Source organism: Equus caballus, chromosome 21, assembly GCF_041296265.1.
Source record: "Equus caballus isolate H_3958 breed thoroughbred chromosome 21, TB-T2T, whole genome shotgun sequence".
In the NCBI taxonomy this organism is placed as follows: domain Eukaryota; kingdom Metazoa; phylum Chordata; class Mammalia; order Perissodactyla; family Equidae; genus Equus; species Equus caballus.
The window spans coordinates 6,415,544-6,432,805 of NC_091704.1; positions in this window are offsets into that span (position 1 = coordinate 6,415,544).

A 17,262-nucleotide genomic window follows, 5' to 3' on the forward strand; every position below is an offset into this window, starting at 1 on the left:
GGCGGAACCACCTCTCAGACATGCCAGAACCACATGCCAATGGCACCGGAAGCAACTGCCGCCACGCCAGAACCACCTGCTCGACTCGCCAAAACCACCTGTTGGACACGCCAAAATCACCTGCCGGCTACGCCACAACCATTTGGTGAACTCTTCGGAATCACCAGCCTGGCTTGCTGGAACCACCTGCCGGTCACGCCAACATCACCTGCCAGCTATGCCAGAACCACTTGGCGGACACGATGGAAACACCTGTCGGGCCGGCCGGAACCACCTCTCAGACTTGCCAGAAACATGTTCCGGACACGCCGGTACCACCTGCCGAGTATGTCGGAACCACCTGATCCACTCCCCAGAACCACCTCCTGAACACGCCAGAATCACCTGCCGGCTACGCCAAAACCACTCGGCAGACACTCCAGAATCACCTGCCTCGCTGGCTGGAACCACCTGCCGGTCACGCCAACATCACCTTTCAGCTACGCCAGAACCACTTAGCGGACACTCCGGAAACACCTGTCGGGCCGGCCGGAACCACCTCTCAGACGTGCCAGAACCATGTGCCTGACATGCCGGAACCACACCCCGAACAGACGGAAACCACCTGCCAGACCCTCCTGAACCACCTGGCGAGCACGCCTGATCCACCTGCTCAACTAGCCGGAACCACCTTCCTGACACGCCAAAATCACCTGCCAGGTATACCTGAACCACTTGGTGGACACTCCGGAATCATCTGCCGGAGATGCCAGAACCAGCTCTCAGACACACCAGAACCACGTGCCAGAGACGCCGGAAGCACCAGCTGAGCATGCCTGAGCCACCTGCTCGACTCGCAAGAAACACCTGTCGGACATGCCAAAATCACCTGCCGGGTACGCCAGAAACACTTGGCGGACGCTCTGGAATCACCTGTCGGGCGAGACGGAACCACCTCTCCGACTGGCCAGAAACATGTTCTGGACACGCCGGTACCACCTGCCGAGTATGCCGGAACCAGCTGATCCACTCCCCAGAACCACCTAGTGGACACGCCAAAATCAACTGCCGGCTACGCCAGAACCACTCGGCAGACACTCCGGAATCACATGCCAGGCATTCTGGAACCACCTCTCAGAGGTGCCAGAACCAAATGCCGGACACTCCGGTATCACCTGCCGGGCATGTCGGAACCACCTCTCAGAGGTGCCAGAACCACATGCCGGACACTCCGGAATCACCTGCCGGGCATGCCGGAACCACCTGCCGGACATGCAGGAACCAACGGCTCGACTCGCCGGAACCATGCCGGACATGCAAAATCAACTGCGGCTACACCAGAACCACTTGGCGAACACTCCGGAATCACCTGCCGGGCATGGCGGAACCACCTCTCAGACATGCCGGAACCACATGCCAATGACACCGGAAGCACCTGCCGAGCACGCCAGAACCACCTGCTCGACTCGCCAAAACCACCTGCTGGACACGCCAAAATCACCTGCCGGCTACGCCACAACCATTTGGTGAACTGTTCGGAATCACCTGCCAAGCTGGCTGGAACCACCTGCCGGTCACGCCAGCATCACATGCCAGCTATGCCAGAACCACTTGGCGGAAACCATGGAAACACCTGTCGGGCAGGCCGGAACCACCTATCAGACGTGCCAGAACCATGTGCCTGAGATGCCGGAACCACTCCCCGAACAGACGGAAACCACCTGCCAGACCCGCCTGAACCACCTGCCGAGCACGCCGGAACCACCTACTCGACTCGCTGGAACCATCTACCTGACACGCTAAAATCACCTGCCGGGTATGCCACAACCACTTGGTGGACACTCCGGAATCATCTGCCGGACATGCCAGAACCAGCTCTCAGACACACCAGAACCACGTGCCAGACATGCCGGAAGCACCTGCTGAGCATGCCTGAGCCAAATGCTAAACTTGCAAGAAACACCTGCCAGACACGCCAAAATCACCTGCCGGGTACGCCAGAACCACGTGGCAGACACTCCGGAATCACCTGTCGGGCATGCCGGAACCAACTCTCAGACGTGCCAGAACCTCGTGCCGGTCACGCCAGAACCACCTGCCGGACAGACCGGAAACACCTGCTGGACACGCCGGAACCACCGGCTCGACTCGCCGGAACCACCGCCGGACATGCTAAATGACCTGCCGGCTACGTCAGAACCACTTGGCGAACACTCCGGAATCACCTGTCGGGCATGCCGGAACCACCTCTCAGACTTGCCAGAACCAAGATCCGGACACGCCGGTACCACCTGCCGAGTATGCCGGAACCAGCTGCTCCACTCCCCAGAACCACCTGCTGGATACGCTAGAATCACCTGCCGGCTACTCCAGAACCACTCGGCAGACACTCCGTGACCAACTGCCGGGCATGCGGGAACCACCTCTCAGAGGTGCCAGAAACACATGCCAGACTCTCCGGAATCACCTGCCGGGCATGCCAGAACCACCTGCTGGACATGCCGGAAACACCGGTTCGACTCGCCGGAACCATTGCCGGACATGCAAAATGACCTGCCGGCCACGCCAGGACCACTTGGCGAACACTCCGGAATCAACTCCCGGGAATGGCGGAACCAACTCTCAGACATGCCGGAACCACATGCCAATGACACCGGAAGCACCTGCCGAGCACGCCAGAACCACCTGCTCGACTCGCCAAAACCACCTGCTGGGCATGCCAAAATCACCTGCCGGCTAGGACACAACCATTTGGTGAACTCTTCGGAATCACCTGCCGGTCTTTCTGGAACCACCTGCCGGTCACGCCAACATCACCTGCCAGCTATGCCAGAACCACTTGGCAGACACCATGGAAACACCTGTCGGGCCGGCCGGAACCACCTCTCAGACGTGCCAGAACCATGTGCCTGAGATGCCGGAACCACTCCCCGAACAGACCGAAACCACCTGCCAGACCCGCCTGAACCCCCTGGCGAGCACGCCTGATCCACCTGCTCAACTAGCCGGAACCACCTTCCTGACACGCCAAAATCACCTGCCAGGTATACCTGAACCACTTGTTGGACACTCCGGAATCATCTGCCGGAGATGCCAGAACCAGCTCTCAGACACACCAGAAACACGTGCCAGAGACGCCGGAAGCACCAGCTGAGCATGCCTGAGCCACCTGCTCGACTCGCAAGAAACACCTGTCGGATATGCCAAAATCACCTGCCGGGTACGCCAGAAACACTTGGCGGACGCTCCGGAATCACCTGTCGGGCGAGACGGAACCACCTCTCCGACTTGCCAGAAACATGTTCTGGACACGCCGGTACCACCTGCCGAGTATGCCGGAACCAGCTGATCCACTCCCCAGAACCACCTAGTGGACACGCCAAAATCAACTGCTGGCTACGCCAGAACCACTCGGCAGACACTCCGGAATCACATGCCAGGCATTCTGGAACCACCTCTCAGAGGTGCCAGAACCAAATGCCGGACACTCCGGTATCACCTGTCGGGCATGCCGGAACCACCTCTCAGAGGTGCCAGAACCACATGCCGGACACTCCGGAATCACCTGCCGGGCATGCCGGAACCACCTGCCGGACATGCCGGAACCAACGGCTCGACTCGCCGGAACCATTGCCGGACATGCACAATCACCTGCCGGCTACGCCAGAACCACTTGGCGAACACTCCGGAATCACCTGCCGGGCATGGCGGAGCCACCTCTCAGACATGCCGGAACCACATGCCAATGACACCGGAAGCACCTGCCGAGCACGCCAGAACCACCTGCTCGACTTGCCAAAACCACCTGCTGGAAACGGCAAAATCACCTGCCGGCTACGCCACAACCATTTGGTGAACTCTTCGTAATCACCTGCTGGGCTGGCTGGAACCACCTTCCGGTCACGGCAACATCACCTGCCAGCTATGACAGAACCACTTGGCGGACACCATGGAAACACCTGTCGGGCCGTCCGAACCACCTCTCAGACGTGCCTGAACCATGTGCCTGAGATGCCGGAACCACACCCCGAACAGACCGAAACCACCTGCCAGACCCGCCTGAACCACCTGCCGAGCACGCCGGAACCACCTACTCGACTCGTTGGAACCACCTACCTGACGCTAAAAGCACCTGCCGGGTATGCCACAACCACTTGGTGGACACTCCGGAATCAGCTGCCATACATGCCAGAACCAGCTCTCAGACACACCAGAACCACGTGCCGGACAGGCCGGAAGCACCTGCTGATCATGCCTGAGCCACATGCTCGACTTGCAAGAAACACCTGCCAGACACGCCAAAATCACCTGCCGGGTACGCCAGAACCACGTGTCGGACTCTCCGGAATCACCTGTCGGGCATGCCGGAACCAACTCTCAGACGTGCCAGAACCTCGTGCTGGACACGCCAGAAGCACCTGCCGGACAGACCGGAAACACCTGCTGCACACGCCAGAACCACTCGGCAGACACTCCGGAATCACATGCCAGGCATCCCGGAACCACCTCTCAGAGGTGCCAGAACCAAATGCCGGACACTCCGGTATCACCTGCCTGGCATGACAGAGCAACCACTCAGAGGTGCCAGAACCACATGCCGGAAACTCCGGTATCACCTGCCGGGCATGCCGGAACCACCTGATCCACTCCCCAGAACCACCTGCTGGACATGCCGGAATCACCTGCCGGACATGCCGGAACCATTGCCGGACATGCAAAATCACCTGCCGGCTACGCCAGAACCACTTGGCGAACACTCCGGAATCACCTGCCGGGCATGGCGGAAACACCTCTCAGACATGCCGGAACCACATGCCAATGACACTGGAAGCACCTGCCGAGCACGCCAGAACCACCTGCTCAACTAGCCAAAACCACCTGCTGGACACGCCAAAATCAACTTCCGGCTACGCCACAACCATTTGGTGAACACTTCGGAATCACCTGCCGGGCTGGCTGGAACCACCTGCCGGTCACGCCAACATCACCTGCCAGCTATGCCAGAACCACTTGGCGGAAACCATGGAAACACCTGTCGGGCCGGCCGGAACCACCTCTCAGACGTGCCAGAACCATGTGCCTGACATGCCGGAACCACACCCCGAACAGACGGAAACCACCTGCCAGACCCTCCTGAACCACCTGGCGAGCACGCCTGATCCACCTGCTCAACTAGCCGGAACCACCTTCCTGACACGCCAAAATCACCTGCCAGGTATACCTGAACCACTTGGTGGACACTCCGGAATCATCTGCCGGAGATTCCAGAACCAGCTCTCAGACACACCAGAACCACGTGCCAGAGACGCCGGAAGCACCAGCTGAGCATGCCTGAGCCACCTGCTCGACTCGCAAGAAACACATGTCGGATATGCCAAAATCACCTGCCGGGTACGCCAGAAACACTTGGCGGACGCTCCGGAATCACCTGTCGGGCGAGACGGAACCACCTCTCCGACTTGCCAGAAACATGTTCTGGACACGCCGGTACCACCTGCTGAGTATGCCGGAACCAGCTGATCCACTCCCCAGAACCACCTAGTGGACACGCCAAAATCAACTGCCGGCTACGCCAGAACCACTCGGCAGACACTCCGGAATCACATGCCAGGCATTCTGGAACCACCTCTCAGAGGTGCCAGAACCAAATGCCGGACACTCCGGTATCACCTGCCGGGCATGTCGGAACCACCTCTCAGAGGTGCCAGAACCACATGCCGGACACTCCGGAATCACCTGCCGGGCATGCCGGAACCACCTGCCGGACATGCAGGAACCAATGGCTCGACTCGCCGGAACCATGCCGGACATGCAAAATCAACTGCGGCTACACCAGAACCACTTGGCGAACACTCCGGAATCACCTGCCGGGCATGGCGGAACCACCTCTCAGACATGCCGGAACCACATGCCAATGACACCGGAAGCCCCTGCCGAGCACGCCAGAACCACCTGCTCGACTCGCCAAAACCACCTGCTGGAAACGGCAAAATCACCTGCCGGCTACGCCACAACCATTTGGTGAACTCTTCGTAATCACCTGCCGGGCTGGCTGGAACCACCTTCCGGTCACGGCAACATCACCTGCCAGCTATGACAGAACCACTTGGCGGACACCATGGAAACACCTGTCGGGCCGTCCGAACCACCTCTCAGACGTGCCTGAACCATGTGCCTGAGATGCCGGAACCACACCCCGAACAGACCGAAACCACCTGCCAGACCCGCCTGAACCACCTGCCGAGCACGCCGGAACCACCTACTCGACTCGTTGGAACCACCTACCTGACGCTAAAAGCACCTGCCGGGTATGCCACAACCACTTGGTGGACACTCCGGAATCAGCTGCCATACATGCCAGAACCAGCTCTCAGACACACCAGAACCACGTGCCGGACAGGCCGGAAGCACCTGCTGATCATGCCTGAGCCACATGCTCGACTTGCAAGAAACACCTGCCAGACACGCCAAAATCACCTGCCGGGTACGCCAGAACCACGTGGCGGACACTCCGGAATCACCTGTCGGGCATGCCGGAACCAACTCTCAGACGTGCCAGAACCTCGTGCTGGACACGCCAGAAGCACCTGCCGGACAGACCGGAAACACCTGCTGCACACGCCAGAACCACTTGGCAGACACTCCGGAATCACATGCCAGGCATCCCGGAACCACCTCTCAGAGGTGCCAGAACCAAATGCCGGACACTCCGGTATCACCTGCCTGGCATGACAGAGCAACCACTCAGAGGTGCCAGAACCACATGCCGGACACTCCGGAATCACCTGCCGGGCATGCCGGAACCACCTGATCCACTCCCCAGAACCACCTGCTGGACATGCCGGAATCACCTGCCGGACATGCCGGAACCATTGCCGGACATGCAAAATCACCTGCCGGCTACGCCAGAACCACTTGGCGAACACTCCGGAATCACCTGCCGGGCATGGCGGAAACACCTCTCAGACATGCCGGAACCACATGCCAATGACACCGGAAGCACCTGCCGAGCACGCCAGAACCACCTGCTCAACTAGCCAAAACCACCTGCTGGACACGCCAAAATCAACTTCCGGCTAGGCCACAACCATTTGGTGAACACTTCGGAATCACCTGCCGGGCTGGCTGGAACCACCTGCCGGTCACGCCAACATCACCTGCCAGCTATGCCAGAACCACTTGGCGGAAACCATGGAAACACCTGTCGGGCCGGCCGGAACCACCTCTCAGACGTGCCAGAACCATGTGCCTGACATGCCGGAACCACACCCCGAACAGACGGAAACCACCTGCCAGACCCTCCTGAACCACCTGGCGAGCACGCCTGATCCACCTGCTCAACTAGCCGGAACCACCTTCCTGACACGCCAAAATCACCTGCCAGGTATACCTGAACCACTTGGTGGACACTCCGGAATCATCTGCCGGAGATGCCAGAACCAGCTCTCAGACACACCAGAACCACGTGCCAGAGACGCCGGAAGCACCAGCTGAGCATGCCTGAGCCACCTGCTCGACTCGCAAGAAACACCTGTCGGATATGCCAAAATCACCTGCCGGGTACGCCAGAAACAGTTGGCGGACGCTCCGGAATCACCTGTCGGGCGAGACGGAACCACCTCTCCGACTTGCCAGAAACATGTTCTGGACACGCCGGTACCACCTGCTGAGTATGCCGGAACCAGCTGATCCACTCCCCAGAACCACCTAGTGGACACGCCAAAATCAACTGCCGGCTACGCCAGAACCACTCGGCAGACACTCCGGAATCACATGCCAGGCATTCTGGAACCACCTCTCAGAGGTGCCAGAACCAAATGCCGGACACTCCGGTATCACCTGCCGGGCATGTCGGAACCACCTCTCAGAGGTGCCAGAACCACATGCCGGACACTCCGGAATCACCTGCCGGGCATGCCGGAACCACCTGCCGGACATGCAGGAACCAACGGCTCGACTCGCCGGAACCATGCCGGACATGCAAAATCAACTGCGGCTACACCAGAACCACTTGGCGAACACTCCGGAATCACCTGCCGGGCATGGCGGAACCACCTCTCAGACATGCCGGAACCACATGCCAATGACACCGGAAGCACCTGCCGAGCACGCCAGAACCACCTGCTCGACTCGCCAAAACCACCTGCTGGACACGCCAAAATCACCTGCCGGCTACGCCACAACCATTTGGTGAACTCTTCGGAATCACCTGCCGGGCTGGCTGGAACCACCTGCCGGTCACGCCAGCATCACATGCCAGCTATGCCAGAACCACTTGGCGGAAACCATGGAAACACCTGTCGGGCAGGCCGGAACCACCTATCAGACGTGCCAGAACCATGTGCCTGAGATGCCGGAACCACTCCCCGAACAGACGGAAACCACCTGCCAGACCCGCCTGAACCACCTGCCGAGCACGCCGGAACCACCTACTCGACTCGCTGGAACCATCTACCTGACACGCTAAAATCACCTGCCGGGTATGCCACAACCACTTGGTGGACACTCCGGAATCATCTGCCGGACATGCCAGAACCAGCTCTCAGACACACCAGAACCACGTGCCAGACATGCCGGAAGCACCTGCTGAGCATGCCTGAGCCAAATGCTAAACTTGCAAGAAACACCTGCCAGACACGCCAAAATCACCTGCCGGGTACGCCAGAACCACGTGGCAGACACTCCGGAATCACCTGTCGGGCATGCCGGAACCAACTCTCAGACGTGCAAGAACCTCGTGCCGGTCACGCCAGAACCACCTGCCGGACAGACCGGAAACACCTGCTGGACACGCCGGAACCACCGGCTCGACTTGCTGGAACCACCGCCGGACATGCTAAATGACCTGCCGGCTACGCCAGAACCACTTGGCGAACACTCCGGAATCACCTGTCGGGCATGCCGGAACCACCTCTCAGACTTGCCAGAACCAAGTTCCGGAAACGCCGGTACCACCTGCCGAGTATGCCGGAACCAGCTGATCCACTCCCCAGAACCACCTGCTGGATACGCTAGAATCACCTGCCGGCTACTCCAGAACCACTCGGCAGACACTCCGTGACCAACTGCCGGGCATGCGGGAACCACCTCTCAGAGGTGCCAGAAACACATGCCGGACTCTCCGGAATCACCTGCCGGGCATGCCAGAACCACCTGCTGGACATGCCGGAAACACCGGTTCGACTCGCCGGAACCATTGCCGGACATGCAAAATGACCTGCCGGCCACGCCAGGACCACTTGGCGAACACTCCGGAATCAACTCCCGGGAATGGCGGAACCAACTCTCAGACATGCCGGAACCACATGCCAATGACACCGGAAGCACCTGCCGAGCACGCCAGAACCACCTGCTCGACTCGCCAAAACCACCTGCTGGGCATGCCAAAATCACCTGCCGGCCAGGACACAACCATTTGGTGAACTCTTCGGAATCACCTGCCGGTCTTTCTGGAACCACCTGCCGGTCACGCCAACATCACCTGCCAGCTATGCCAGAACCACTTGGCGGACACCATGGAAACACCTGTCGGGCCGGCCGGAACCACCTCTCAGATGTGCCAGAACCATGTGCCTGAGATGCCGGAACCACTCCCCGAACAGACCGAAACCACCTGCCAGACCCGCCTGAACCCCCTGGCGAGCACGCCTGATCCACCTGCTCAACTAGCCGGAACCAACTTCCTGACACGCCAAAATCACCTGCCAGGTATACCAGAACCACTTGGTGGACACTCCGGAATCATCTGCCGGAGATGCCAAACCAGCTCTCAGACACACCAGAACCACGTGCCAGAGACGCCGGAAGCACCAGCTGAGCATGCCTGAGCCACCTGCTCGACTCGCAAGAAACACCTGTCGGACATGCCAAAATCACCTGCCGGGTATGCCAGAAACACTTGGCGGACGCTCCGGAATCACCTGCCGGGCATGCCAGAACCACCTGCTGGACATGCCGGAAACACCGGTTCGACTCGCCGGAACCATTGCCGGACATGCAAAATGACCTGCCGGCCACGCCAGGACCACTTGGCGAACACTCCGGAATCAACTCCCGGGAATGGCGGAACCAACTCTCAGACATGCCGGAACCACATGCCAATGACACCGGAAGCACCTGCCGAGCACGCCAGAACCACCTGCTCGACTCGCCAAAACCACCTGCTGGGCATGCCAAAATCACCTGCCGGCCAGGACACAACCATTTGGTGAACTCTTCGGAATCACCTGCCGGTCTTTCTGGAACCACCTGCCGGTCACGCCAACATCACCTGCCAGCTATGCCAGAACCACTTGGCGGACACCATGGAAACACCTGTCGGGCCGGCCGGAACCACCTCTCAGATGTGCCAGAACCATGTGCCTGAGATGCCGGAACCACTCCCCGAACAGACCGAAACCACCTGCCAGACCCGCCTGAACCCCCTGGCGAGCACGCCTGATCCACCTGCTCAACTAGCCGGAACCAACTTCCTGACACGCCAAAATCACCTGCCAGGTATACCAGAACCACTTGGTGGACACTCCGGAATCATCTGCCGGAGATGCCAAACCAGCTCTCAGACACACCAGAACCACGTGCCAGAGACGCCGGAAGCACCAGCTGAGCATGCCTGAGCCACCTGCTCGACTCGCAAGAAACACCTGTCGGACATGCCAAAATCACCTGCCGGGTATGCCAGAAACACTTGGCGGACGCTCCGGAATCACCTGTCGGGCGTGCCGGAACCACCTCTGAGACTTGCCAGAACCATGTTCTGGACACGCCGGTACCACCTGCCGAGTATGCTGGAACCAGCTGATCCACTCCCCAGAACCACCTAGTGGACACGCCAAAATCAACTGCCGGCTACGCCAGAACCACTCGGCAGACACTCCGGAATCACATGCCAGGCATTCCGGAACCACCTCTCAGAGGTGCCAGAACCAAATGCCGGACACTCCGGAATCACCTGCCGGGCATGCCGGAACCACCTGCCGGACATGCCGGAACCACCGGCTCGACTCGCCGGAACCATTGCCGGACATGCACAATCACCTGCCGGCTACGCCAGAACCACTTGGCGAACACTCCGGAATCACCTGCCGGGCATGGCGGAGCCACCTCTCAGACATGCCGGAACCACATGCCAATGACACCGGAAGCACCTGCCGAGCACGCCAGAACCACCTGCTCGACTCGCCAAAACCACCTGCTGGAAACGGCAAAATCACCTGCCGGCTACGCCACAACCATTTGGTGAACTCTTCGTAATCACCTGCCGGGCTGGCTGGAACCACCTTCCGGTCACGGCAACATCACCTGCCAGCTATGACAGAACCACTTGGCGGACACCATGGAAACACCTGTCGGGCCGTCCGAACCACCTCTCAGACGTGCCTGAACCATGTGCCTGAGATGCCGGAACCACACCCCGAACAGACCGAAACCACCTGCCAGACCCGCCTGAACCACCTGCCGAGCACGCCGGAACCACCTACTCGACTCGTTGGAACCACCTACCTGACACGCTTAAATCACCTGCCGGGTATGCCACAACCACTTGGTGGACACTCCGGAATCAGCTGCCATACATGCCAGAACCAGCTCTCAGACACACCAGAACCACGTGCCGGACAGGCCGGAAGCACCTGCTGATCATGCCTGAGCCACATGCTCGACTTGCAAGAAACACCTGCCAGACACGCCAAAATCACCTGCCGGGTACGCCAGAACCACGTGGCGGACACTCCGGAATCACCTGTCGGGCATGCCGGAACCAACTCTCAGACGTGCCAGAACCTCGTGCTGGACATGCCAGAAGCACCTGCCGGACAGACCGGAAACACCTGCTGCACACGCCAGAACCACTCGGCAGACACTCCGGAATCACATGCCAGGCATCCCGGAACCACCTCTCAGAGGTGCCAGAACCAAATGCCGGACACTCCGGTATCACCTGCCTGGCATGCCAGAGCAACCACTCAGAGGTGCTAGAACCACATGCCGGACACTCCGGAATCACCTGCCGGGCATGCCGGAACCACCTGATCCACTCCCCAGAACCACCTGCTGGACATGCCGGAATCACCTGCCGGACATGCCGGAACCATTGCCGGACATGCAAAATCACCTGCCGGCTACGCCAGAACCACTTGGCGAACACTCCGGAATCACCTGTCGGGCATGGCGGAAACACCTCTCAGACATGCCGGAACCACATGCCAATGACACAGGAAGCACCTGCCGAGCACGCCAGAACCACCTGCTCAACTAGCCAAAACCACCTGCTGCACACTCCAAAATCAACTTCCGGGTACGCCACAACCATTTGGTGAACACTTCGGAATCACCTGCCGGGCTGGCTGGAACCACCTGCCGGTCACGCCAACATCACCTGCCAGCTATGCCAGAACCACTTGGCGGAAACCATGGAAACACCTGTCGGGCCGGCCGGAACCACCTCTCAGACGTGCCAGAACCATGTGCCTGACATGCCGGAACCACACCCCGAACAGACGGAAACCACCTGCCAGACCCTCCTGAACCACCTGGCGAGCACGCCTGATCCACCTGCTCAACTAGCCGGAACCACCTTCCTGACACGCCAAAATCACCTGCCAGGTATACCTGAACCACTTGGTGGACACTCCGGAATCATCTGCCGGAGATGCCAGAACCAGCTCTCAGACACACCAGAACCACGTGCCAGAGACGCCGGAAGCACCAGCTGAGCATGCCTGAGCCACCTGCTCGACTCGCAAGAAACACCTGTCGGACATGCCAAAATCACCTGCCGGGTACGCCAGAAACACTTGGCGGAAGCTCCGGAGTCACCTGTCGGGCGTGACGGAACCACCTCTCCGACTTGCCAGAAACATGTTGTGGACACGCCGGTACCACCTGCCGAGTATGCCGGAACCAGCTGATCCACTCCCCAGAACCACCTAGTGGACACGCCAAAATCAACTGCCGGCTACACCAGAACCACTCGGCAGACACTCCGGAATCACAAGCCAGGCATTCCGGAACCACCTCTCAGAGATGCCAGAACCAAATGCCGGACACTCCGGTATCACCTGCCGGGCATGTCGGAACCACCTCTCAGAGGTGCCAGAACCACATGCCGGACACTCCGGAATCACCTGCCGGGCATGCCGGAACCACCTGCCGGACATGCCGGAACCACCGGCTCGACTCGCCGGAACCATGCCGGACATGCAAAATCAACTGCGGCTACACCAGAACCACTTGGCGAACACTCCGGAATCATCTGCCGGACATGCCAGAACCAGCTCTCCGACACACCAGAACCACGTGCCAGAGACGCCGGAAGCACCAGCTGAGCATGCCTGAGCTACCTGCTCGACACGCAAGAAACACCTGTGGGACATGCCAAAATCACCTGCCGGCTACGCCAGAACCACTCGGCAGCCACTCCGGAATCACATGCCAGGCCTTCCGGAACCACCTCTCAGAGGTGCCAGAACCAAATGCCGGACACTCCGGTATCACCTGCCGGGCATGCCGGAACCACCTCTCAGACATGCCGGAACCACATGCCAACGACACAGGAAGCACCTGTCGAGCACGCCAGAACCACCTGCTCGACTCACCAAAACCACCTGCTGGACACGCCAAAATCACCTGCCGGCTACGCCACAACCATTTGGTGAACTCTTCGGAATCTCCTGCCGGGCTGGCTGGAACCACCTGCCGGTCACGCCAACATCCCCTGCCAGCTATGCCAGACCCACTTGGCGGACACCATGGAAACACCTGTTGGGCCGGCCGGAACCACCTCTCAGACGTGCCTGAACCATGTGCCTGAGATGCCGGAACCACACCCCGAACAGACCGAAACCACCTGCCAGACCCGCCTGAACCACCTGCCGAGCACGCCGGAACCACCTACTCGACTCGGTGGAACCACCTACCTGACACGCTAAAATCACCTGCCGGGTATGCCACAACCACTTGGTGGACACTCCGGAATCAGCTGCCATACATGCCAGAACCAGCTCTCAGACATACCAGAACCACGTGCCGGACAGGCCGAAAGCACCTGCTGATCATGCCTGAGCCACATGCTCGACTTGCAAGAAACACCTGCCAGACACGCCAAAATCACCTGCCGGGTACGCCAGAACCACGTGGCGGACACTCCCGAATCACCTGTCGGGCATGCCGGAACCAACTCTCAGACGTGCCAGAACCTCGTGCTGGACACGCCAGAAGCACCTGCCGGACAGACCAGAAACACCTGCTGCACACGCCAGAACCACTCGGCAGACACTCCGGAATCACATGCCAGGCATCCCGGAACCACCTCTCAGAGGTGCCAGAACCAAATGCCGGACACTCCGGTATCACCTGCCTGGCATGCCAGAGCAACCACTCAGAGGTGCCAGAACCACATGCCGGACACTCCGGAATCACCTACCGGGCATGCCGGAACCACCTGATCCACTCCCCAGAACCACCTGCTGGACATGCCGGAATCACCTGCCGGACATGCCGGAACCATTGCCGGACATGCAAAATCACCTGCCGGCTACGCCAGAACCACTTGGCGAACACTCCGGAATCACCTGCAGGGCGTGCCGGAACCACCTCTCAGACTTGCCAGAACCATGTTCTGGACACGCCGGTACCCCCTGCCGAGTATGCCGGAACCAGCTGATCTACTCCCCAGAACCACCTAGTGGACACGCCAAAATCAACTGCCGGCTACGCCAGAACCACTCGGCAGACACTCCGGAATCACAGGCCAGGCATTCCGGAACCACCTCTCAGAGGTGCCAGAACCAAATGCCGGACACTCCGGTATCACCTGCCGGACACGCCGGAAGCACCTGGTGATCATGCCTGAGCCACATGCTCGACTTGCAAGTAACACCTGCCAGACACGCCAAAATCACCTGCCGGGTATGCCAGAACCACTTGGCGGACACTCCGGAATCACCTGTCGGGCATGCCGGAAATAACTCTCAGATGTGCCAAAACCTCGTGCGGACACGCCAGAACCACCTGCCGGACAGACCGGAAACACATGCTGGACACGCCGGAACCACCAGCTTGACTCCCCGGAACCACCGCCGGACATGCAAAATGACCTGCCGTCTACGCCAGAACCACTTGGGGAAACACTCCGGAATCACCTGTCGGGCATGCCGGAACCACCTCTCAGACTTGCCAGAACCATGTTCCGGACTCGCCGGTACCACCTGCCGAGTATGCCGGAACCACCTGATCCACTCCCCAGAACCACATGCTGGACACGCCAGAATCACCTGCCGGCTACGCCAGAACCACTTGGCGAACACTCCGGAATCACCTGTCGGGCATGCCGGAACCACCTCTCAGACTTGCCAGAACCAAATGCCGGACACTCCGGTATCACCTGCCGGGCATGCCGGAACCACCTCTCAGAAGTGCCAGAACCACATGCCGGACACTCCGGAATCACCTGCCGGGCATGCTGGAACCACCTGCCGGACATGCCGGAACCACCGGCTCGACTCGCCGGAACCATTGCCGGATATGCAAAATCACCTGCCGGCTACGCCAGAACCACTTGGCAAACACTCCGGAATCACCTGCCGGGCATGGCGGAACCACCTCTCAGACATGCCAGAACCACATGCCAATGGCACCGGAAGCAACTGCCGCCACGCCAGAACCACCTGCTCGACTCGCCAAAACCACCTGTTGGACACGCCAAAATCACCTGCCGGCTACGCCACAACCATTTGGTGAACTCTTCGGAATCACCAGCCTGGCTTGCTGGAACCACCTGCCGGTCACGCCAACATCACCTGCCAGCTATGCCAGAACCACTTGGCGGACACGATGGAAACACCTGTCGGGCCGGCCGGAACCACCTCTCAGACTTGCCAGAAACATGTTCCGGACACGCCGGTACCACCTGCCGAGTATGTCGGAACCACCTGATCCACTCCCCAGAACCACCTCCTGAACACGCCAGAATCACCTGCCGGCTACGCCAAAACCACTCGGCAGACACTCCAGAATCACCTGCCTCGCTGGCTGGAACCACCTGCCGGTCACGCCAACATCACCTTTCAGCTACGCCAGAACCACTTAGCGGACACTCCGGAAACACCTGTCGGGCCGGCCGGAACCACCTCTCAGACGTGCCAGAACCATGTGCCTGACATGCCGGAACCACACCCCGAACAGACGGAAACCACCTGCCAGACCCTCCTGAACCACCTGGCGAGCACGCCTGATCCACCTGCTCAACTAGCCGGAACCAACTTCCTGACACGCCAAAATCACCTGCCAGGTATACCTGAACCACTTGGTGGACACTCCGGAATCATCTGCCGGAGATGCCAGAACCAGCTCTCAGACACACCAGAACCACGTGCCAGAGACGCCGGAAGCACCAGCTGAGCATGCCTGAGCCACCTGCTCGACTCGCAAGAAACACCTGTCGGACATGCCAAAATCACCTGCCGGGTACGCCAGAAACACTTGGCGGACGCTCTGGAATCACCTGTCGGGCGAGACGGAACCACCTCTCCGACTGGCCAGAAACATGTTCTGGACACGCCGGTACCACCTGCCGAGTATGCCGGAACCAGCTGATCCACTCCCCAGAACCACCTAGTGGACACGCCAAAATCAACTGCCGGCTACGCCAGAACCACTCGGCAGACACTCCGGAATCACATGCCAGGCATTCTGGAACCACCTCTCAGAGGTGCCAGAACCAAATGCCGGACACTCCGGTATCACCTGCCGGGCATGTCGGAACCACCTCTCAGAGGTGCCAGAACCACATGCCGGACACTCCGGAATCACCTGCCGGGCATGCCGGAACCACCTGCCGGACATGCAGGAACCAACGGCTCGACTCGCCGGAACCATGCCGGACATGCAAAATCAACTGCGGCTACACCAGAACCACTTGGCGAACACTCCGGAATCACCTGCCGGGCATGGCGGAACCACCTCTCAGACATGCCGGAACCACATGCCAATGACACCGGAAGCACCTGCCGAGCACGCCAGAACCACCTGCTCGACTCGCCAAAACCACCTGCTGGACACGCCAAAATCACCTGCCGGCTACGCCACAACCATTTGGTGAACTGTTCGGAATCACCTGCCAAGCTGGCTGGAACCACCTGCCGGTCACGCCAGCATCACATGCCAGCTATGCCAGAACCACTTGGCGGAAACCATGGAAACACCTGTCGGGCAGGCCGGAACCACCTATCAGACGTGCCAGAACCATGTGCCTGAGATGCCGGAACCACTCCCCGAACAGACGGA